The sequence below is a fragment of the Mizuhopecten yessoensis genome, unplaced genomic scaffold (assembly GCF_002113885.1).
Source record: "Mizuhopecten yessoensis strain PY_sf001 unplaced genomic scaffold, ASM211388v2 scaffold9683, whole genome shotgun sequence".
NCBI lineage: Eukaryota > Metazoa > Mollusca > Bivalvia > Pectinida > Pectinidae > Mizuhopecten > Mizuhopecten yessoensis.
In genome coordinates, this window is record NW_018408170.1 from 601,134 (window position 1) to 624,803 (window position 23,670).

General features: G+C 36.8%; 1 protein-coding gene across 2 annotated transcripts in view; it reads left to right on the plus strand.

Annotated features, from left to right (window-relative positions):
- The first annotated feature begins 7,708 nt into the window (after window positions 1–7,708).
- Window positions 7,709–23,670, plus strand: part of LOC110458649 (alpha-1,6-mannosylglycoprotein 6-beta-N-acetylglucosaminyltransferase A-like) — a 104,217-nt gene continuing 88,255 nt past the window's right edge. For both annotated transcript variants that reach the window (XM_021510447.1, XM_021510448.1), the window contains exon 1: window positions 7,709–7,827. The gene's annotated coding sequence lies outside the window, so the exon portion shown is untranslated. The remainder of the gene's footprint in view (window positions 7,828–23,670) is intronic.

Consider the following 23,670-nt stretch of genomic DNA (forward strand, 5'->3'; position numbering starts at 1 on the left):
GTGGTAGGACGCCGGGCTGGATATAGGAGGCATGGTAGTCTAGTGGTAGGAAGCCGGGCTATAGGAGGCATGGTAGTCTAGTGGTCGGCGGCCGGGATATAGGAGGCATGGTAGTCTAGTGGGAGGACGACGGGCTATAGGAGGCAAGGGAGTCTAGTGGGAGGACGCCGGGCTATAGGAGGCATGGTAGTCTAGGGGTAGGACGCCGGGCTATAGGAGGCAAGGTAGCCTAGTGGTAGGACGCCGGGCTGTAGGAGGCAAGGGAGTCTAGTGGGAGGACGCCGGGCTATAGGAGGCATGGTAGTCTAGTGGCAGGACGCCGGGCGGTATATAGGAGGCAAGGTAGTCTAGGGGTAGGACGCCGGGCTATAGGAGGCAGGGTAGTCTAGTGGTAGGACGGCGGGCTGTATATAGGAGGCATGGGAGTCTAGTGGTAGGACGCCGGGCTATAGGAGGCAAGGTAGCCTAGTGGTAGGACGCCGGGCTGTAGGAGGCAAGGGAGTCTAGTGGGAGGACGCCGGGCTATAGGAGGCATGGTAGGCTAGTGGTAGGACGCCGGGCTGTATATAGGAGACATGGTAGTCTAGTGGTAGGACGCCGGGCTATAGGAGGCATGGTAGTCTAGTGGTAGGACAACGGGCTCGTGACCGAAGGGTTGCGGGTTCGAGTCACGAAACGGCACTGTGTTGTATCTTTGAGCAAGATACTTTACTCCGCTTGTTCCAGACTATTCAGCTGTAAATGAGTATGTGGTTGGGCAGTGCTAGAATTGTTTAATCCTGGCTGTTAGCGCCGAATTGACAGCTCCGGCTGTATGCTCCCAAGGGAGTTGAGAAAGGTATTGGCTGATTGCAAAGGCCCTATAACCACGGATAATAATTTGTGAACTGCTTTGAGGCGACCTACGAACTAGGTTGTGATATATAAAAACCTCAAATTATTATCATTATTATTATTATTAATACCCATCCACGAAGCTCACCCAACCAAGTGAGCTCATCCGACTGATCACGAAGGCCAAGTCCAGCTGAAGAAACCTTGCACTTGTATAACTTGAGCTAGCAAAATTCATAAAGACCTGCCCGGCCCCCTATCCGCTAATTGAAGCCTTCCATCGTTTTACATATGATGATATCCGGCTGATGACGTCAATTAATTTGCAGTATTTTATCGGCTGCTTCGGTACTTTTCTATGCGTATGTTTATGTATTTTTCATGAATATTGCATTGTTAGACAACGTAAAGGACCCGTATCACGATCGTAAAGGACCCGTATCACGATCGTAAATGACCCGTATCACGATCGTAAATGACCCGTATCACGATCGTAAATGACCCGTATCACGATCGACCAATGAGATAAAAAGGTCTTTTTAGCGTCACGCTCTGTTGCTTTCAAGAGACAGTGAATATCGACATAACACGATTCAACACGTTCTGTAAACTGCACTCGACTTAATCAATTTTACTTGTGACGTAGCAATGACATTTACGGATCGGAGCGTAGATCAAGATAAGGGTTTAACCAGATTATAACGCGAGTTCTCTTTAGCTAATTGTTGAATTCATAAATTGAAAATTATCATCGAAGAATGTAATAATATATTTTGGAAAAACGTTCTATAAGCATGGTATCAAACAATCGTTTCGTCCAGTATGTACACTGAAAAAATATGTGAAAATCCGTTGTGGTATAATCACAATATCAAAATAAACAATATATCTGTTTTATGTAAAGAGTGGTTTAGAAAAGGAGTACTTTTTATATATCATGTTATTACAGAAGATGGTTCTTTTTACAATTTTGTAGAATTTCAACATAGATATAGTATAAGATCCATTTTTTGTTTAACTTTTCACAGTATAATCAGTGCTATACATCCATAAGTAGTAAACAGGAAATATCTGCTTTAGAAAAGAGTATCTGTTTACCTAATGTACCTTTAGATCTTTTTATATTGGGGAAGACTAAAGGGGCACAGGATATTTATGCTGTTTAATGCCAAAATGATACAAAACCTACGTCACAAAGGAAATAGTCTACATTTTTTAACATTCAGGACGAATTATGGAAAAAGATTTATGCATGTCCTTTTAAAACTACTGATAGTACTAAATTAGGCCGGCTTCAATACTGAATTAAACATAGAGTCTTAACTACAAACACAGTCCTACACAAAATGGGTATAAAACAAAAGTCAACTTGTACTTTTTGTAAAAAGAAAATCCAGAAACAATTGAACATGTATTTTGGGATTGTGGTAAAGAATGTGACATTTTGAGAGAACTAAAACAATTTCTTGCGACCAGTAATATTGATTTAAATTTTGACAAACAGGAATTTATATTTGGACAATTCATTTCTAAGAATGCTGATTTGCTAATAGATAATCTTATCCTATTATTGATTAAACAATACATTTTTAAAATGGAAATGTCTAGAAATGGAACTTGATATAATGAGTTTAAAGAATCAAATACTCTCATAAGTTCTTTTTATTAAGCATAAAATCTGAAAAAAAACATGGACTTACATAGTGAAGTGATATATGGCCTCTCCTATAAAATAACATGAACATTTTTTTTTATGAAGAACAAAACCTGATGTCTGAGGTTTGCAAATATCCCCCCCCCCCCCCACACACACACACACCAACACACTGTGTGTATGTGTGTGCATAATTAGTCTCCTATAAAGGGTTGTCCGTTGTGATGGGAATTGTAATCAACGTACAATCTGATTAAAATCATCTGTTACATGGCTCCGCGCAGGCGTAGTACGAAGTTAACGAAATGTATGCGTGTTGCTTTGTGTGTAAATGTGTCGTTTATAAAAAAATAAAAATTGAAAAAAAAAAGAGATTGTAAAATGATTAATAACGTTATTTTATCATAGATTTGATTTATTTATCTAGTAACAATATCACAAACTTTAACACATCGAAAAACAGCATTTATTACAGCAGTGGAATCAGTAACTACTGATCATTTTATTCTCACGTTGAATTAAATCTCTTCAGCTGGCCGGGAGCTGAAGGTTTTTGTGGGACTTGTGGTATGTCGAATTTTGATTATAATCCCACAGAAAAATTCCAAACCAAAGGAAAAAAAAAAATAAAATATAATTATGACGGTGGTTTCCATCAATAGGACAGTCCCGTTCCAACTAAAGTCAGATTTAATAGGACTCCATTTACAACACTGTATAAGTACCTTCTAACACATCAACAACAGCACTTTACCAACATACCAGCCATACACACAATAACACATCCCCTTGGTTAATGGGTGGGGTCTATCCGTGCCAACTTCAATCCTGGCATTTACTCCCATTCTACACTTCTTCCCACTCACTATATCACTGTCAAATGTGCAACAAATGTGCAAAACATTGCTCTAGTAAGAAAGGTTTGTTGGTGATCATACACAGTAGCCACAGCCTCCTGAAAGACAGTGTTTGCATGACGGGGGTTATACAATTGGTGTTTATAAATCCTCCGAAAAATAACATACCAACAAACTCCCTCAAGCTGTCCTCTAACCTTCTTGTCCTTTGGAAGGGACGTTAAATGGGGGTCCGGTGTAAGGAGAGTCACGCCTTGCACGTTAAAGATCACTCTGCTGGCTTTCGAAAAAGAGTAGGCTAATTGCTAGCCGCCACGGAGTATAGGTTATATATTAGACTAGTGTATGGCTTTAAGTGACAGTCCAAATTACAATCCCAAAATTATAGAAACGAGAACGTTAGGTTCCCATATCCTCCATGTTATAACCTTTTTTGGCAACACTCAAAAGGCGGAATTGCAGCCATCCCCCCCTTTTTTTGTCCTAGGCTCGGTTATAACCGGAACAAGGACGTTAAGCCCCATCAATCAATCAATCAAGTGTTCCCCAGCGAGTGATGGTTGGTTATCATGAGGTATGGTAGTCTAGTGGTAGGACGCCGGGCTCGTGACCGAAGGGTTGCGGGTTCGAGTCACGTAACGGCACTGTGTTGTGTCTTTGAGAAAGATACTTTACTCTGCTTGTCTACTCAGCTGTAAATGAGTACGTGGTTGGGCAGTGATAGAATTTTTGAATGCAAGCCGTGAGCGCTGAAACGGCAGCACCGGCTGGCTGTATGCTCCCATGGGAGTTGAGAAAGATATTGGCTGGTTGCAAAGGCCCCATAACCAGGGATAAAAAAATGTGAATTGCTTACAGACGACCTACTAACTAGGTTGTGATAAAGCGGTATATAAGAACCTCAAATTATTATTATTTTAATTATTACGTTTATCTAGCTTGAGTGAGTAAATTTTCAAATTGTATAAAGACACCAGGTTTACCGGATGTCTTTATACAATTTGAAAATTAACGAACGAGAGTTACATAAGTATGATGAGCCAGTAGTGAGGAAACACACAGAGTGGTTGTCGGATAAAATAAAAGTTTGCTACACTAAGGGAACATTTGTTTAAATTAAGATTATAAACACTAGATTTGTCTAAGAACAAGATTCATTTACATGTTGACGACTGATAACATGATCCTTACTTAGTGAATAGATCATTGTGACGACTAGTTTAAGTAATCTTTAGTGTCAAAAAATCAACAGAGAGCACCAACAATCCTACTTTTTCGATGTCTGTTCCGAAACAGAGAACGCGCACGACTTGATATTCCCAAATCCCCTATGTGCACGCGCAAGCCTCGCAACGCTCGATGGACGTGTCCAGCATGGGCCGTTGCCTACAAACACTCATTAACGCCAAATTTCACCAAATTCTTCAATGGTAAACTAGGCTGACTAAACTATAGGCACAGAAGTAATAACGACAACAGAGGAATTTGTCAAATTTTCAGGGCAATCCGCCCCTTTTTTCAAGTCAGGAAGCTTTTCAAAAATGTCGGACCTACGATAATATTGATTGATTAATTGATTGATTAATTGATAGGTTTTACGTCCGCTACACGACCGAGTATCCAGCAGACGATACGAGAATAGAAACGATCTGAATTAATATAGAGAATATATATCTGAGGCTGTTGAATACTGACCGAGTGGCCATATTGGATCATACTATCGTTTTTAGTGATGACTTTAGGTAGCCTTGGGCCAAGATAGCTTCCGCTCGGCTAGAGGGATATACTTTCGGCATGCTTTTAATTCAGCATATAAACTCAGTTAATGGTTTTCTGTTTTATATTTTGTGTTGTGTAATTGTTGAAATGCTTCATGTGACATTTGTCAGCTGTTTTTTAACAGTTGACGGCTAGACATTCCGTGACATGTAATTGTTTAACTCGTGTTTGTGTCTTGATAAAGGGGCGGATTGACAAGTTAAAAAGGTATTTATTTGACAAACATATATACGTGTGTACTACATTTCAGAGAGAAGGAAAGGCGTCATCTTAGATCATTAGCCCTCCATCTCTGGGTCGCGGGTTTGAGGCCCGTGGTCAGAGATAAACGGCTCGGCCGTGATACAAGTCGATTTTTGTTACTTTTAGTTTTGACAAATCTCCTTTTCTGCACTGCGTTGTGACTTCTTTGCTTAACTTATATACATTTTCAACTTAGACTAGAGAAGCAGGAACATTTGTTACAGTTTATTTCAGAGTAATTTTACATGTTTTAGGGGGTTAAGATAAACCTTTTCTCACATTTCCCTGTGTGTAAGATAGAGCTGTCCAGGGCAAAGCCTCGGGTCTCCCGCTCAATATTTTATCCCTTGGGTTTGAATAACCTTATCCATACCTCACATCAGGGATGGATTCTATTAGTCACCACCTAGGGGGAGATAGCCTCGTGCCAATTAGCACGTGTTGAATTGTGACGTCATTAAAATGCGTCATCGGTAATTGTGACGTCATCGACATGTATTTTTGTTTAGAAAGTTGTGACTGAAAAATAGGATGGGAGGAAAATAGTCATCCCCTACCTTGAGGATGTAACAGAGAAATGTTCAACCCTCGGGGTGAATTTTTGGTTGTCTAACCCTCGCGGATCGGCATAGCCTCGAGATGGACAACCAAAAAACCCATCACCCTCGGGTTGGAAATTTCTCTGTCACACCCTCAAGGTAGGGGAAGATTCTATGTAACCCCGATGATGAATATGTATACACTCGTATCAATATCATCAGTGTATAATAATAATAATAATATACAACATTTATATAGCGCCCTATATAAATTGTAAAATTACTCTAACGCGCTTTACAACATATGGATAATAGTAATGGTTATAATTGTGAACACAAAAAACAAAGGCTTACAATCACTTTTAAACATTTAAGCAAGCAATGTGCACATAATTGAACAAACAAAAGGGTGGTATTTAGGTTACATGACGTCTTTGCAAAGATTCTAAAATGCAGACGTGAAGAGGTGAGTTTTGATGTCCCTCTTGAACTTGGCCAGGGTATTTGACTTTCTAATAGCAGATGGTAAGCTATTCCACAACGTTGTCGAAACCCTCCCAAAGCATCTGTTTCCGTAGGTCACAGTACGAGATTTTGGGACACACAACACAGATTCTGACTCCGACCGCAGTGATCGTGACGGCTGATACGGGGTAACAAGCTCCTGTATGGGTGTGGCATGTTTACCGAAAGTTTTTCATCTAAACCCCTCAAACATGTAAAATTACTCTGAACACCTTAGTTTGGGTCCAAATATAGCTGTAACGAATTATCATGTGCTTACACTACCTTTAAGCATTCGATTATACAATATTTACAGTGAAACAATCTCAATTAAAGTTTTTCGGTAAATGTACTGTTTATTTTCGTTTTCCTTGAACAATATTGACCACACTCAGTGACTTCAAAGTTGGTCAAATCAGGGACAGTATATGCCCTGTCAAATACATGATATTCGTCATCTTTTTAATTTCAAGAGAACGGAAAGTTTGTGGTTAAAAAACAAGTTTGTTTTGTATTTTTTTCCAGATAAAACGTTAATAAAGGGTAATTACAGCATGTGTGTTTGGACACAGCCTGGCTTGAACTGTCCGTGAGGAATTCCAGAGGCAAATGGAGCGTGGAAAGAAGGTTGAGAATAGTAGTTAGATGCCGAATGTGGAATTATACATATTTATAATTTCGGGAAGGAATAAGGAATTTGTCGTTTTCAATTGCTATTTAAGGCCGTGAATAATTCTATAAAGCATGATTAACGAGGAAAGATTTTCTGCGTGTTTGGAGGGTTGGCCAATCAGGTTTTTTTAACATATCGTTTACACTGTCGGAGTATAATTGTAATTGTTTAGAACGTAAGCCTACCTAGCAGCTCTTCTCTGAATTGTTTCAATCTTATTAGATGTAATTGACGTGACATTTTTTGGTAAAATGACTGCATACGTTATTACAGTTTCGGATAAAGCGTACCTGGCTGGTTACAGCACGCACAGATGTCAAGTATAAAACTAAAGGTTCGTATAATTATGATTTATGCAGGTGTAAATGATATGATGCTAGACATAGGAAATTACTCAGGGCGAATGTATCTCGTTTCCGAAAATGAACATTATCAATTAGCATTGCCTGTTCATTAACAGTGTTTATATGTAACACGTCAGTGTTTCTTCTTTCATTCATTAAAATAAACCATGCTGAGACTACGTACATTAATTAAATGTTACTCTACCGCCAGGTTCTCAATGCTAATCTGTGGGAAACGACATTGTGTGATCCGTATGTGCCACAACCCTGAGCTCGCTCAACCGGAAATCAAACCACCAACACTGATCCACATTGTGTAGTGAATGAGGGATTCTTACCACACCGCGTGAATGGCTATTGTAGCTCCGTCTGAAAGGCTGGCCTTCTAAGACTAACAAAGGTAGGTCGCTTTAAATACGAAGTCAGATTTAAAGGGTATCTTCACATAAATACAAGCGATGCTTATACACAGTCTTGATCGCAGTGACGTATTTATATTGGCGAAAGTCCGGATCAAAATTATGAGTGTGCTTAATATTTTGGGGGCCAACATACGCCCCCAATTAGTAAAATTACATTTTATGTTACGGCTTTGTCAAGGCATCACGATCAGTATAAAGTCTTGGCCTTTAATTAATGTAAACAAAAACACCTGTCGGTCGTTCTCCAGGGATAAATTTAGACGTCACATGCATTGCTCAGTACAGACTAACCGCACGAGTCTGTAATTATGTCAATTATTGTCAAACTTCTTTTGTATTACCTATTATTTATAATGAATGACAGAATTTCAGACTCTGCTGCCAAATGACAGTTTATACATTCATCATTCTGAGTCAATGACAATGTGACATTTTAATAAACTAAATATTTCTAAAATATAGAATGACTATTGCACTCGAGTAAACTGAATGCAAAATGTTAGATTGCCCAGCAAAAGCATTATGTATTTTTTAGATGTTATAATCAAATGTAGCCTTAAGAAGGCTCGATCCACCCTCTCCTAATTAATCATTAGAATTTCTTGAAACTTACTCATAATGGTTATGCAACCATGTAGAAATAATTTATAAAAATCTAAGCTTTCTAAGAAGTCCTTCTGTTTTTTGGAAAAAATACCAAAAGAACAAGATTTTATCTAAATTTGCATTTTTTATATTTTGTTTTTGTTTTGTTTCTATTGTTCAGAACATTACAGCATTTAAAAAATATAAACAAGGATTCACTAATTTAGTCAACAAATATTTTATTTATCAAAAAATGTATTACACAAAGTGCTTTTAGTTGAAATTGTATGGATAAATGTGAGCATTTTAAGGCAAAAAACAATCAAGATGCATAGTTCCATGTAAAAAGAATTAAAAATTGAAAAATAAAAGTATAGTACAAAAGCTTTTTATCTCATTTATGCATATTTTACAATATTTGTTTTATGAAAGTGAGTTACCTCCCTTAAAAAACAGGAACTTTTTACAGAGGGTAATATATAACATTTTCATGATAGTATTATTCAGATGTTTTTTTTTCAAATCAAACTGCACATTTATATTATATCATGCAAGTAGTATATAATGAACATACTAAATTTTACTTCCATTCTTTGCATACTATCACAATTAAATTGTACACATATTATTTGTACTTGTACATGAAATAATACATAAATACATCAAGAAAAATGACAATGTTTTCCCGACGAGTGATTGGCCAGAAGTGAATCACGTGTCCACCCATAAAAACCGATATTGACTTGGAGCACGCAAATTTTGATGAAGGACTGTGTGTTTCTAAAAATAGAATTATGACGTGTCTCCAAATGAACGCTTTGTCCCGCTTCCGTAGATTTTTGCTGTGGGTTTTTTTCAGATTGCTAACATGACTGTTTTGAAAATAATAAAACAATTGTAGCCTTTGACTTAAGGTCGATACATGGATTTATCGTCCCGAGAAATGATATATTGACAGAGGACGCAGTCTGAGGTCAATATATCTTTTCTCGGGTCGATAAATCCACGTATCGACCTCTGCCAAAGGCTTGATAATTGAATATTATTGATACACAAAACAAAGACAGACAGATGCACAGAAACAATTTTGACAGACGGAGAGTATTTAAAATGATATTGATTTGCATGTGTTTCACATCTCACTGCATGTATATATGAACAAGAAATAATACTACATAATTGCATCTTGCCTATTTCAAGCACCTATCCCTAACTCTAGAATGAATATTAAATCCTAATTTCCTTGTTATCAGCATTATTTCCTGTACTATTATGCATAATGTATTATTTAATATAGAGATATGGAAGAAAAGTCGATATTATAAACAAATAGCTGTTGATAAAGAGAAATTATTTCTTTACTCACAAAAATAAAGAATTTTGCAGGCCCATATGTCTCACCATGTAATTTTCACACACAATAGCATTAAAGTTATATGAGAAAAAAATAACAGATTAACATATAAAGTAGTTACATATAATTATCACCTTTCAAATATCTGAAACACAATTTAACAAAAAAATATCACAGAATTGCTTTGCAGGTCAAGGTCACAGCTACACAATCATTCCATGATTATTGATATATTCAATATTGGCTAGTCCACACATTCCCGAGTAAAGATTTGTAACAAATTTTAGGAAACTTCATACATTCTTTCTGAAATCACTCTCTGGAAACTATTTGAAGATCAAGATCAAGTGTTAGAGGTCAGGATCACTCCTACAGAATCATTGACATGACTTTTGAACCAAATTTCCTAGTTCTCACTACATATTACTATCAATGGCACTACCACAATAAAGGAGGCACGGTAGTCTATAGTGGTAGGACACTGGGCTTGTGACCGAAGGGGTGCGGGTTCGAGTCATGGAACGGCACTGTGTTGTATCTTTGAGCAAATTACTTTTTACTCCGTTTGTTTCAGTCTACTCAGCTGTAAATGAGTACATGGTTGGGCAGTGCTAGAATTGTTGAATGCTAGCTGTGAGCGCCAAAATGGTAGCACTGGCTGTATATATCCCCAGGGAGTTGAGAAAGATATTGGCTGGTTGCAAAGGCCCTATAACCACAGATACTAATTTGTGAACCGTTTGAGACGACCTACGAACTAGGTTGTGATAAAGCGGTATATAAGGCCAAAATGAAATATAGTCTTGTTCTTAAAGAACCTCAAATTATTATTATTATTATTATCATAATTATTATGAATGATTTTGGCAGACCCAGTATAGACAGTACTTGTGTTGATTCCTAGTGCCTTGCATGGCAATAGTTCAAACTCTACTTCTCAGTGTTGCCTGCTTCTGGATCGCGAAGTGACTGACAAGCATTTCAGTAATTGTTTTGTCACTTGAATTGTCACTCTTGCCTTTGAAGTGTTTTTTTTTTCTTTCAATAATTTTGACAATCCTTCTTTGCTACCCCTTTCAAAACCCAACTTCAAGTGATCATAGCTCAAACCTGAACCTGTCGTGGTGTCCTTCGTCTGTTGTCCATCAACTTTTTATTTGAGTGACTTCTTAAGAACTGGATGACCTAGGGCCATAATATTTGGCCAGTAGGTACCTGGGACTGAGTGCTATAAAGTTTCTTCAAATAATTGACCTCAACCTATTTCAAAGGTCACAGGGGTCAAATGTGTCAAAACTTTCAAAAGCTTCTTCTGAATAACCAGGAGGCCCAGAGTTTTGAAACTTGGCCAGTAAGTACCTGGCATGAAGTGCTATAAAGTTTCCTCAAATAAATGACCTTGACATACATTCAAGATCACACGGGTTAAATATATGTCACTAACCTTTGAATAACTTCTTCTGAATAACCAAGAGGACTAGAGCAATGATATTTGGACGAAGTGCTAAAACATTCTATCAAATAAATTACCTTAACCTATTTCCAAGGTCACAGAAGTCAAATATTTAAAAAAAACAAAAAAACTTCTTCTGCATAACAAGATGGCCCAGGGTTATGATACCAATATGTACCAGGCATTTAGTGCTTTAGTTTCCTCAAATAAATGACCTTGTATACTATCAAGATATCACAAGAGTGACAAAGAGACAAGAGACCTTTGCTTTAGAAAGCAATGATATTTTGGCAGAATATACCTGGTACAGAGTGTTGTAATATATAAACTTTCCACTAATTAATGACCCAAATTTACTTTCAAGGTCATAGGGGTCAAACTTTTTAAAACATTTAAAAAAAAACCCAGGAATATCCAGGAGGCCCAGCTGAGTTATGATTCTTAGCCAGTAGCTATATATAGGTATACCTTGCATGAAGTGCTACAAAGTTTCCCTAAATAGAATATGACCTTAACCTACATCCAATGTCAAAGAGGTCAAATATGTAAAAAAAAAGTTTAAACAACTTTTGCATTACCAGGAGGCCCTTGGTGATGATATCTGACTAGTAGCATATAATGTATGCTGGGATAGAGTAGTATAATGTTTCATTTAGTTTAGAACATTATAAGCCAAGGAGAGTCCGGGGGATCCACATACATTGTGTTGTAATATTTGTCAGGTCCTGTTAATAAGTAATATTTGTCAGGTACTGTAAATAAGTAATATTTGCAAATTACTTTTATGGAGAACCTTTTTCAGTGATTGCTAAAATATCCAGGTGAGTGATAGAGGCCCAGAAATATCCAGGTGAGTGATAGAGGCCCAGAAATATCCAGATGAGCAATAAAGGTCCTCTGGGCCTCTTGTTTGGTTACTTGTTAGCATTGATCTGTATCCACCTTAAGCTAATTAGGCCAAACAAAAATATTGTTTGCTTCTGGTTATAATTACTCTATTTATAGCTACATATATATCTACCTTTTTTTTTGTGCCTACTGTACCTAAAACTTGGTAGAAACACTGTTAATACAAACCTTACAACAACAAAAATAAAAATAAAACTTAGCTATACTTACCCTAATATTTTCAGACATGTATATATATGTAACAAACAGGAAACAAAAACATTTTTTTTTTGGCCTTATCTTTAAATTTCTCACATGTCAAATTCAAAGGAATGTGAAGAATGTGTGTTGTGGGATAATAGCAGATGTACAGACGTCAAATTGTACAGTATGGTGAACATTTAAACTAGAACTGAGAATTTACTGCGGCTGAAATTCCTTTAGTGACAGTAGAAAGTGTCGCCAAACAGATTTTAAAAGGAAGTCGCAATACAAAGTTGTGAAATATTAACTTTTAGAGGTAGAATGCTCTTTTACATGTGAGATGTAAATATAATCCGAGAGTACACACTTAAATGATCATGAGGAAGCATGTCTTTAAAAACGTTTGTCAAGCAAATTTTGTTCTAAAGATTAATATTACCGCATATTGGCGAATTGGTCGAGTGGTTAACACTTCAGCCTCCCATGCAGGCGGCCAGGGTTCGATCCCATGCATGAAATATCAGAGAAAGTGATTTTCTCCTCACAACTCCAACAACCCAGGTGGAGTATAAAATGGTCTGGGGTGGATGTTGCGGTATCTGTGATGTAGCATTCAAGTGAGGTGGCACTAAAAGAGATGTCGTTGGAAGCACGGTCCCACTACAAACAGAACACAATACATCTCCAGCACACACGCAGGCATACACACATAGGGAGATATTAGCCAGGTGGCATAGGACTAGTAGTTAGCGCCTGATAAGACAGCTCCTGTGAATTCCTCAAGAGGTGTATATCCTAATATTGTATAAATTGTATATCTATGTACTTACTGTAAAGCGCTTTAGAGTGGCTTATGTTAGCTAGATAGGGCGCTGTATCAAATGTTGTATATTGTTATTATATTGATATGATTTAGAGTACAGACAACTGTAATTGAATCCCGTCTTCCTGCGGTCCGACATTTGTTGTCCATGAAATTATGCTTACTGAGGTAATATGAAACTTTCCTGGGTTTAGCTTGAAATATGCGAGTAAACTATCATGCTAATTAATATATACATGTACATGTATGTTTGTGGTGTAAATATGTCTTCGATAGAACATTTTCTAAACATGTAATGTGTTTGTTGAGCTGTTTATTATTTGATTACCAAATAGACCAATTAACCGGTTACTCAATCGGAAGATTGTTGGAGTAACCGGTTACAAAAATATGACCGGTTTGACAACACTTGTGTAAACATATCTAGGGGGCAACTCTGGGGTCGAGAGACAACGACCATTTACGTAATAGAAGAAATATTAAAGTTACCGTCCCGCTAACCTTTACCTTTTTTCTTATCAGCAGGATTAAATTGACATTTCTTATTTTTCCTACATAGCAAAAGGTATTATACCTTTCCATTAATACCACACTCATGAAGGGTGTGAAATATGTCGCAGATGTAAAACAAAAAAGAATTAAATTTCGTCTTACGTGCCCTAAAAGCATTTGATGATTTACATATTGTCACACATATGCATGCCCCCCCCCCCCCTCCCCAATGGACCACTTTAAATTGACAATATTTCATGGTATGCTCCTGCTGCTATTTCAATCATGTTTTGGTATGCTTCTGCTGCTATTACGATCAAACTTTGGTATGCTTCTGCTGCTATTACGATCAAACTTCGGTATGCTTCTGCTGCTATTACGATCAAACTTTGGTGTGCTTCTGCTGCTATTACGATCATTTTTTGCTTAGCATACTTATTAAAATAATAATTGATCTTGATCAATTAAGATGAAAGCTTGTGTATACCTCTGACCCAGTGGAACACACATAGTCACCATTCGTTGGGTTCTGCTCTTGTGAATTTGCTTAAATATATATGGCTTCAACCCTACGCACAGTGAGATTATATTATAAGCAGTCTGGAAAATTAGGCTTTGCACAATTATACTTTACATAAATTTAAGTCGGTGGAGTTTTAAATCTTTTCATACCAATATACTAATGTTTCTGAAATTTTATGACTTCAGTTTCAGCCGCAGATTTTCCAACAGATTGTGGCATATGGTAACTTAAAGTAATTTATATTATAGAGTTCATTGATTGAGTCCATCAGGCAGAAAGCTTAAAATATCAAAAGGCTCTTAACCCTTTTACCACTGTAGACCATAATGGACTCATCCAGATCAATGCATGGCAGAGTCTACTAAAGTTACATAGGGTTGAAAGGGTTAAGGTCTAGACTTGGCCATATTGATCAGAGCTTGTACTTTTTTCTTGCTCTGCTGAACAATGTCCGATATGCGCCATTAAACAGTTGATGTGATGGTTTATGTTAACAGATTGAACGATTTTACACAGATCTACGCATAGAAATGTACAATAGTAAAGATACATATAATATAGATGTACCCTACCTGAATCGTTGGGCCAATTAACTAGAAAAAAAGTTAACGGTTGATAATGATGACTTGTTTGTGGTGAGATTTTCATTATGGCACGTGAGTCGACGGGTTGAGCGTACATGTTGCATTGTTAATGTCACCTTGTGTCAGATTGTTTGTTGTAATTGTCTCTGGACTTAATTAATATAAGTTTACCTGTATAAATGTTCGTGCTGGTGGACCAATCTTTTGTGGGCTTTCATCACTAAAACTATGTTAATTATACTGTGACCTACATTTCCAGTGACCGCATCCATCAAATGAATTTGTTTGCTGTTTATTATTTCTTGACAATTTTATACAAGTTAACTGTTCTGTTTTCTGACTATTGAACATCAATATGGTTTGATCACTCCTTTTAACTGGCCTGTACATATGGAGATATTTATAGCTATGCACCTATAGCTACATGGAAACAGATCTGTCCGATCACCTAGCTACATTAATATTGATGAGACATAGGACTACAGCCAGTCTTTCCAACGGGCAATTTTGGCATATGGCAACAAGTAAACAAAATACACCAACATCATATAGTTACACAGATACATTAATACTTCATTTAGTTTATTTCCTATCTCATTCATAGAGTATTTCATATACATGTATGACCAGAAAACAGGATGTTTCATTAAATAGAGAATAATACATGCCTTTTTCCATATCACACAGTATTCACACCCAGTATCAACCTGAGACTGCAATATCAGCAGAGGGCTGATGTTGGTCGAGGGCTGATGTTGGGTCGAGGGCTGATATTGGTTGAGGGTTGATACTGGTCGAGGGTTGATATTGGTCAAGGGCTCATACTGGTCGAGGGTTGATATTGGTCGAGGGCTGATATTGGTCGAGGGTTGATACTGGGTGTAATATGGGAAAAGTCACGATACGGAGAGGGCTAATATGGGTTTTGGGGTGTGATACGGCAGGGGCTGATTCAGATCTTGGGGGGTGATACGGCGAGGGCTGATATTTAAGGGTTAGAGCAATTGTGTCGTATATCACATATACAAAAAACCCGTATTTATTAGTAAGTATTAACATGCGAGATAGAGCCAACGTCAATGTTGAGTAGGTTGGTTGAGTAGGCGGGGTACTTCGCTGTGAGTGTGGATACCGAAAGGTATGCAGGGCGATTGAATAAAAAGTTGCATATAAATCCAGGTAGGTTTCAATCACAACACGCTCAAGCGTTACCAATGCCTGGGTTTTTATTACGGTCAACTAGTTTCGACTCTATGTGCGAGTCTTCATCAGGACATTTTATCAAGATATTTGAAGTACTAAAAATGGGGTGCAGTTTTACATTGTTAGTTATTACATGACGTCATCAATAGATAGATAATACACAATAGTGAAGGGCGAGTAAGCCCTTCTTAGATGTTCTAACTTTATAGATATGCTGTGATTATTAAAAATGTCTTTCTCTGAAATTCGAACTTATTGTTCACATGTAGTTTTATATATATTGGTATTTCCGTAGTTGGTTTTATGATATTTATGCATACAATAAACAATGAACATGCATAATATTATAGTGTTTTGGTTATATATTTGTAGAGTGTTTGTTCGATTAAGTTAGTTCATCCTGGCACCATGTGCCGCTTGACAGTGAAACATTTGTTGGCTGTTTTTCTCTAGTTCGAAGTCCGTGTCTGCGCTACATATTTTTCTGATACGTAATGCCTGGGAGTACGGGATGTTTTCTTTCTGGTGTTTAGGGTGGCTACTTTGAAAGTGCAGATATTGGAAAGCATTAGTGGGTTTATTGTGGATAGGACGTAAAACAAAAACAAACCTAACCGAACTTGGCACATCCTTAAATGACCATAGCTGTTAATAGGACGTAAAACACAAACAAACCAAACATGGCACGTCCTTAAATGACCATAGCTGTTAATAGGACGTAAAACACAAACAAACCAAACCTGGCACGTCCTTAAATGACCATAGCTGTTAATAGGACGTAAAACACAAACAAACCAAACCTGGCACGTCCTTAAATGACCATAGCTGTTAATAGGACGTAAAACACAAACAAACCAAACCTGGCACGTCCTTAAATGACCATAGCTGTTAATAGGACGTAAAACACAAACAAACCAAACCTGGCACGTCCTTAAATGACCATAGCTGTTAATAGGACGTAAAACACAAACAAACCAAACCTGGCACGTCCTTAAATGACCATAGCTGTTAATAGGACGTAAAACACAAACAAACCAAACCTGGCACGTCCTTAAATGACCATAGCTGTTAATAGGACGTAAAACACAAACAAACCAAACCTGGCACGTCCTTAAATGACCATAGCTGTTAATAGGACGTAAAACACAAACAAACCAAACCTGGCACGTCCTTAAATGACCATAGCTGTTAATAGGACGTAAAACACAAACAAACCAAACCTGGCACGTCCTTAAATGACCATAGCTGTTAATAGGACGTAAAACACAAACAAACCAAACCTGGCACGTCCTTAAATGACCATAGCTGTTAATAGGACGTAAAACACAAACAAACCAAACCTGGCACGTCCTTAAATGACCATAGCTGTTAATAGGACGTAAAACACAAACAAACCAAACCTGGCACGTCCTTAAATGACCATAGCTGTTAATAGGACGTAAAACACAAACAAACCAAACCTGGCACGTCCTTAAATGACCATAGCTGTTAATAGGACGTAAAACACAAACAAACCAAACCTGGCACGTCCTTAAATGACCATAGCTGTTAATAGGACGTAAAACACAAACAAACCAAACCTGGCACGTCCTTAAATGACCATAGCTGTTAATAGGACGTAAAACACAAACAAACCAAACCTGGCACGTCCTTAAATGACCATAGCTGTTAATAGGACGTAAAACACAAACAAACCAAACCTGGCACGTCCTTAAATGACCATAGCTGTTAATAGGACGTAAAACACAAACAAACCAAACCTGGCACGTCCTTAAATGACCATAGCTGTTAATAGGACGTAAAACACAAACAAACCAAACCTGGCACGTCCTTAAATGACCATAGCTGTTAATAGGACGTAAAACACAAACAAACCAAACCTGGCACGTCCTTAAATGACCATAGCTGTTAATAGGACGTAAAACACAAACAAACCAAACCTGGCACGTCCTTAAATGACCATAGCTGTTAATAGGACGTAAAACACAAACAAACCAAACCTGGCACGTCCTTAAATGACCATAGCTGTTAATAGGACGTAAAACACAAACAAACCAAACCTGGCACGTCCTTAAATGACCATAGCTGTTAATAGGACGTAAAACACAAACAAACCAAACCTGGCACGTCCTTAAATGACCATAGCTGTTAATAGGACGTAAAACACAAACAAACCAAACCTGGCACGTCCTTAAATGACCATAGCTGTTAATAGGACGTAAAACACAAACAAACCAAACCTGGCACGTCCTTAAATGACCATAGCTGTTAATAGGACGTAAAACACAAACAAACCAAACCTGGCACGTCCTTAAATGACCATAGCTGTTAATAGGACGTAAAACACAAACAAACCAAACCTGGCACGTCCTTAAATGACCATAGCTGTTAATAGGACGTAAAACACAAACAAACCAAACCTGGCACGTCCTTAAATGACCATAGCTGTTAATAGGACGTAAAACACAAACAAACCAAACCTGGCACGTCCTTAAATGACCATAGCTGTTAATAGGACGTAAAACACAAACAAACCAAACCTGGCACGTCCTTAAATGACCATAGCTGTTAATAGGACGTAAAACACAAACAAACCAAACCTGGCACGTCCTTAAATGACCATAGCTGTTAATAGGACGTAAAACACAAACAAACCAAACCTGGCACGTCCTTAAATGACCATAGCTGTTAATAGGACGTAAAACACAAACAAACCAAACCTGGCACGTCCTTAAATGACCATAGCTGTTAATAGGACGTAAAACACAAACAAACCAAACCTGGCACGTCCTTAAATGACCATAGCTGTTAATAGGACGTAAAACACAAACAAACCAAACCTGGCACGTCCTTAAATGACCATAGCTGTTAATAGGACGTAAAACACAAACAAACCAAACCTGGCACGTCCTTAAATGACCATAGCTGTTAATAGGACGTAAAACACAAACAAACCAAACCTGGCACGTCCTTAAATGACCATAGCTGTTAATAGGACGTAAAACACAAACAAACCAAACCTGGCACGTCCTTAAATGACCATAGCTGTTAATAGGACGTAAAACACAAACAAACCAAACCTGGCACGTCCTTAAATGACCATAGCTGTTAATAGGACGTAAAACACAAACAAACCAAACCTGGCACGTCCTTAAATGACCATAGCTGTTAATAGGACGTAAAACACAAACAAACCAAACCTGGCACGTCCTTAAATGACCATAGCTGTTAATAGGACGTAAAACACAAACAAACCAAACCTGGCACGTCCTTAAATGACCATAGCTGTTAATAGGACATAAAACACAAACAAACCAAACATGGCACGTCCTTAAATGACCATAGCTGTTAATAGGACATAAAACACAAACAAACCAAACATGGCACGTCCTTAAATGACCATAGCTGTTAATAGGACATAAAACACAAATAAAACCTGGCACGTCCTTTAATGACTATAGCTGTTAATAGGACGTAAAACAAAAACAAACCAAACCTGGCACGTCCTTTAATAACTTTAGCTGTTAATAGGACATAAAACACAAACAAACCAAACATGGCACGTCCTTAAATGACCATTGCTGTTAATAGGACATAAAACACAAACAAACCAAACCTGGCACGTCCTTTAATAACTTTAGCTGTTAATAGGACGTAAAACAAAAACAAACTAAACATGGCACGTCCTTAAATGACCATAGCTGTTAATAGGACGTAAACCACAAACAAACCAAACATGGTACGTCCTTAAATGACCATAGCTGTTAATAGGACTTAAAACGCAAACATACCAAACCTAGCACGTCCTTAAATGACCATAGCTGTTAATAGAACGTAAAACAAAAACAAACCAAACCTGGCACGTCCTTTAATGACCATAGCTGTTAATAGAACGTAAAACAAAAACAAACCAAACCTGGCACGTCCTTAAATGACCATAGCTGTTAATAGGGCGTAAAACGCAAACATACCAAACCTAGCACGTCCTTAAATGACCATAGCTGTTAATAGGGCGTAAAACGCAAACATACCAAACCTAGCACGTCCTTAAATGACCATAGCTGTTAATAGGGCGTAAAACGCAAACATACCAAACCTAGCACGTCCTTAAATGACCATAGCTGTTAATAGAACGTAAAACAAAAACAAACCAAACCTGGCACGTCCTTTAATGAACATAGCTGTTAATAGGACATAAAACACAAACAAACCAAACCGGGCACGTCCTTTAATAACTTTAGCTGTTAATAGGACGTAAAACAAAAACAAACTAAACATGGCACGTCCTTAAATGACCATAGCTGTTAATAGGGCGTAAAACGCAAACATACCAAACCTAGCACGTCCTTAAATGACCATAGCTGTTAATAGGACGTAAAACACAAACAAACCAAACCTGGCACGTCCTTAAATTTGGGAAAATGTGTCTTGGGAATTTTCAGAATTATACCCGAATACTGATTTCTTTTACAAAGTATCATCTAAATTATCCTTGATTATGAATTATAAATATGAGATGTTGCATCATCATCTGAAAATTACAAAATAGTTTAAGAATAGAAAATAATAATTTGAGATTTGGAAATTATAGAGTGTTTTTGTTGAATTAAATAGCAAAGCAACATTTTCCATTGAGAATGCGGTTAAAGTTTTGCCCCAAAATGACCCCAGAAAAAGCTCTGATTTATTCAGAAATCTGATCAGGGAAGGCTGGCTATATATAGTTGGTGACTTATGTAATCTAGTGTATTATTGATTTGATGTACATATGGTCATGATGTGACATAAAAAGACCCTAAAATTATAGCTCCATTAACACAATGTCACTATAACAATGCTGACAGATTTTGTCTTCCTATGGTTCCAGGAAATATAAAAAAAACACTTTTTCCCTTGTACATTTAATCATAATAATACAGTATTTCAATGGTTTTGTTTAATAGTATATAAAGAACATTGGGTATATAAAGAACATTGGTATATAATAAAGAACAATAGGTATATAAAGAACAATGGTATATAATAAAGGACATTGTTATATAAAGACATACATGCCATAAATTTCTGGTGCAAATTAGTGAGATCAGTGATTTTTTTTTGTGAGATTTGGTCAAAATTAGTGAGATTTTTTCCACTGAGTTAGTGAGAAATTTGTGAGACATTTAAAACATAAATTATACTGCTTATAACATAGTATTAAATCATTTTTGTTATTCTGAAGCCTCCAGTTACTTTGTTAGAACCAAAACCGAAGATTTATTGATATTTATAAGGAATTTAGGGAGGTTTACACGTGACATATGGTCCAGATAAAACTATCAACATTTAAAAGTAAATATATCACAATACTTACATCAAAGGCAAAAAAAAAAAAATATATGAAAAAAAGGTAAAACTTATAGAGGGATGTTCGAATTCTTGTTACCAAGGTTAGAATTTTTTTTAACAATATTTAATATTCATTTGACCCTGGGAAATTTTACTGAAAAAGTGTGTGAAATATACTTGGAACACATATTTATGTATTCAATTGCATTGTCTTGTAACAAAATGTGGTGCTACACCTTTTTCATAAGGAGTCTTAAAAAGTAAATTCACACATTCTTAAAGTTATTTGAATAGATATACTTGCATATATAATATACCAGGAAACTTGGATTCAAAATCTTTAAAATGGATTTAACCCTTTCATCACTGTAAACCATAATGGGCTCATCCATATCAATGCATAGTAGAGTCTACTAAAATTACATAGTGACAAAAGGGAAATGTTCATAGGATTATTGTTTGTGGTCTGTATGTGAATTTGTAGTTAAAATGAATTTAGGGAACAGAACTGCAAGCTCTCTCCTCAGAACCCTGTGACATCAGAACTGTAAGCTTTCTCCTCAGGACCCTGTGACATCAGAACTGTAAGCTCTCTCCTCAGGACCCTGTGAAATCAGAACTGTAAGCTCTCTCCTCATGACCATGTGACATCAGAATTGTAAGCTCTCTCCTCAGGACCCTGTGACATCAGAACTGTAAGCTCTCTCCTCAGGACCCTGTGACATCCTGCTCTGTTAATGTGTACAGAACAGGGTTTTAAGCTGATAAGTAAATATACCTGAGTATAGCTATATGCATACATCAGATAATTAGAAACACAGGATCAACACATGTCAGGGTCGTAATCTGTTGTGTCTAAACCATGATTAGCATTCACGGAAAAGACAGGAAAAGACAATTCTCGGACTTATGGTCAGGACAACTATGACCTCACAAAAAGCTCAGACACATCTGTGAGTTGCTTTAGGGAAGAAGAACCCTATTGGTTTTGGGAGTGGTCTACCAAGTACTTAGGTCACACATGTACAGATATTACTAGAAACAGAACTTCATGGAATGAATCGCCTGTCATAATGTTAACATAACAAACAGTTGCACAAGGATCATATTTACTTATAGTACACATGTGTATGGGTTTTCCTAGAAAACAGGAAGAACCCTATTGATTTTGTGTATGGTTCATGGAAAGTCAAGGTTGATGACATCACTGTTACTAAAAACAGATTTTCTGTCCTAATCTTATAATAATAAACTTCAGTACAACTGATCTCATGAAGGCAAGCTCAAATTATTTGTAAATATACATATACATTGTACCTGATAGACCTTTATATTTGTAAATACAGACCTGATAGACCTTTATATTTGTAAATACAGACCTGATATACCTTTATATTTGTAAATAACCAGACCCGATATACCTTTATATTTGTAAATATACATATACCCGATAGACCTTTATATTTGTAAATATACATATACCCGATATACCTTTATATTTGTAAATATACAGACCCGATATACCTTTATATTTGTAAATAACCAGACCTGATAGACCTTTATATTTGTAAATAACCAGACCTGATATACCTTTATATTTATAAATAACCAGACCTGATATACCTTTATATTTGTAAATATACATATACCTGATAGACCTTTATATTTGTAAATAAAGACCTGATATACCTTTATATTTGTAAATAACCAGACCTGATATACCTTTATATTTGTAAATAACCAGACCTGATATACCTTTATATTTGTAAATACAGACCTGATAGACCTTTATATTTGTAAATACAGACCTGATAGACCTTTATATTTGTAAATACAGACCTGATATACCTTTATATTTGTAAATAACCAGACCTGATATACCTTTATATTTGTAAATAACCAGGCCTGATAGACCTTTATATTTGTAAATAACCAGACCTGATATACCTTTATATTTGTAAATAACCAGACCTGATATACCTTTATATTTGTAAATACAGACCTGATAGACCTTTATATTTGTAAATACAGACCTGATAGACCTTTATATTTGTAAATACAGACCTGATAGACCTTTATATTTGTAAATACAGACCTGATATACCTTTATATTTGTAAATAACCAGGCCTGATAGACCTTTATATTTGTAAATAACCAGGCCTGATAGACCTTTATATTTGTAAATATACAGGCCTGATAGACCTTTATATTTGTAAATAACCAGACCTGATATACCTTTATATTTGTAAATAACCAGACCTGATAGACCTTTATATTTGTAAATACAGACCTGATATACCTTTATATTTATAAATAACCAGACCTGATAGACTTTTATATTTGTAAATAACCAGGCCTGATAGACCTTTATATTTGTAAATAA